The following is a 2,993-nucleotide window of genomic DNA, read 5'->3' on the forward strand; positions in this document are numbered from 1 at the left end:
AATCGGCATCCTTACAATAAAATTATGTATGCATATAAAGTCTATAAAATACACCAATAAAAATGTGGTGCTTTTTCAAATTCAAAACTTGGCAATACACTGTTTTGTCCGATGCTTCCTTTTTTTTGCCTTCCTTTTATTAGCTCGGGATGTAACTATGTAATATTGATGCGCCTAAAAGATGCAGTGATTTCTATTCTCAAGTTACATACCTGATGACAGTACGAATGGCAACTATAATAGGGAGGTTTTAGTTTTTTAAACTATAATTTTATACTGGTCGAGTTCGTCTTGCTCTCTCATTTATTGACGTCACGGCCAGTTGCTCTCAGCTCGATTATCGCAATCTTGTATTCTATCATTCTTGGTAATGGCAAATGAGTGGGGTGACAGTATAAGACCACGGATAATCTGTGTAAATTCTCGCAAACTTCATAGGCAAGCGTATAAGCTCAGTTATGCATACTTAGCGTTGTATGAGAGTTGTCACCAGAGATCGAAAATAACCGTCTCCAATTGTCTCGTATGGTATTTACCACTGACACAAACACTCATCTCTCAAGCAAAGAGTGTTTCCCACCGTGGCAAATCCCTCTCATGGTTGCCACTCGCCAACATTTTTTCTACCAAAATCTCTTAAGAAAAGTTACCAAAAGTTACCAAATCTTCACTACCAAAATCTTCACTTCTTCAGTGAGAAAAAAATATACTGAATACCACTGCTATATTTCAAAACAAATATTTATATACTTACAGCCCGGTTCTGTGGACTTAATAAATTCAATATTTTTATAATTTGTCAATTTTTGATTATTTATCAAGAACTCCCAGAAAATATTTCCTTTTTTTTCCGACAGGGTAGGAGTATGATGTGATGTGGAACGATTTTCCATCATCCCTTGTCAAATTTGGTTTGGAGACAAACCGGTTTCGGCGTTGTGCCATTTTTAGTGTAAATTTTCGTTCGGAATGTGCGACTCACGGAATAATAGCACCGGCACACAAAAAAAGTGGCGGGTGCTTTAAACCGTTCGTTTGACTCGTGCAAAATTTCGAGTAAATTGAGAAAACTGTTAATTTTTTTGCTATTTTTTTGGTTTTTCATAATTTACTGTACGTTGAAATATATGTCGGTAGGTGTCGAAATACAAGTCGGTAGATGGGTCTGGTAAAAAGCACGCGACTTTTTTTTTGCCGGAATNATTTTCGTTCGGAATGTGCGACTCACGGAATAATAGCACCGGCACACAAAAAAAGTGGCGGGTGCTTTAAACCGTTCGTTTGACTCGTGCAAAATTTCGAGTAAATTGCGAAAACTGTTAATTTTTTTGCTATTTTTTTGGTTTTTCATAATTTACTGTACGTTGAAATATATGTCGGTAGGTGTCGAAATACAAGTCGGTAGATGGGTCTGGTAAAAAGCACGCGACTTTTTTTTTGCCGGAATAATCAAAACGATTTGTGGACCTTACCAAAAATTGCCAGATGGCCAGTATTAAAATGTGAGAGGGTAGAATTCAAAATTTATCGCAAAAATTCGAAAGTTGTTTAAAAGTGCAGCTCTTGGTGCTGCCACTGTAATTGGAATATTTCCAGTATTCGAATATGAGATGACTCTAATTTAATTTTTTAAAAGTGTCAGTAGTGCAGCCACTGAAACTCGAAGGGTTTTTATAATTACGCACATTCAAAACATAATTCATTTCTTTCTAGTAATGCAGATAGATGTTTAGGTGCAAAAGTTACCAAAATGAAATAAAAGTTACCAAATTACCAAACCGTTTAAAAGTTACCAATTTTGGTAGAAAGTTACAAATTGTGGCAACCATGATCACTCTGTGCGATCTTTTTGTGTTTTCCGTTGTGGGTTATTTATCAACTGCTAAAATTTCCCTTGGGCAAAAACACTTTGACAGGGACTTTTATTTTTAAGTGTCTTAATTTGTGGGTTATTGTAGGACTGAAAAATATAAGTGGGTGTAATAAGTGGAAGCATAGCGTTAGGCATTTCTTTACACGACATATACATACGTACACATACATGTGCGAACATTTATGACAAAGAAGAGAGCGTGCACATTCTTACTATGATACACCGAAAATAAGCTATTTTATTTTATTGATAAAGAAAAGAATAAAGGCAAAGGTAAAAATAAAAATAAAAACGAAAACAAAAATGCGTAAAGATAAATGCAAAAATTAAGATCAGGGTAAATTTAAAAATTTTACTAATATAAGGGCAAAGGTGAAGGGGAATATGTAGATGTAGAAAATGATAAACATAAAGATGATAAAGATAAATATTAAGAAAAATATGAGGATGAGTAAAGATGAAGATAAAGTAAGGAAGATTAAAATAAAGGTAATTATAAAGAATGTGATATAGTCACAGAGACTCAACCTGGGAACTAGGAATGTTCGATATTTAAGAACGAATCGATATCATGAATCGATTTAATTCATTCCCATCTCGAAATAGTCCTAAAATCCTGAAGTGGTCCCGAAGATTCTGATAATCCCGAAGAAGTCTGGAAAATCACGGATTAGTCCCGAGGAAGCCGAAGATTTTCGTCGAACTGGAAGTTGGACAGGGTTCGGAAATATTCACTCACCTTCGTACGCGAACGCGAAAGTGAACGTATCAAATATTCTGTATTGATTCTCCTTCGCGAACGTGAAGCATAAAACCAGTCCAGATAGTTCGCGTTCGCGAATGTTAGGTAGAAAAAATTCCCGCTGTTGTTCGTACGCGTATGTATTGGTGGACCAAACAGCGTGCGTTCATATATGTAGCTATAAGTGGCAGCGATGCCTTCGCGAAGGTTCACTGCTGTCGTTCTCCTTCATAAATGAATGAAAATGCTGCGGCAAATATTCGCGGAAAGTTGGTGTGGCTAGAGATACTATTCTGTGCGAAGGCAATTTTGTTAATTGCATAAGATTTGCACCGTTCATTCGATTTTCAAAAATGAGGTGTCAAATGAAAGGGCTTG

The sequence above is a fragment of the Rhagoletis zephyria genome, unplaced genomic scaffold, assembly GCF_001687245.7.
Source record: "Rhagoletis zephyria isolate East Lansing unplaced genomic scaffold, Rhagoletis_zephyria_1.1 Rzeph_scaffold_01258, whole genome shotgun sequence".
In the NCBI taxonomy this organism is placed as follows: Eukaryota; Metazoa; Arthropoda; class Insecta; order Diptera; family Tephritidae; genus Rhagoletis; species Rhagoletis zephyria.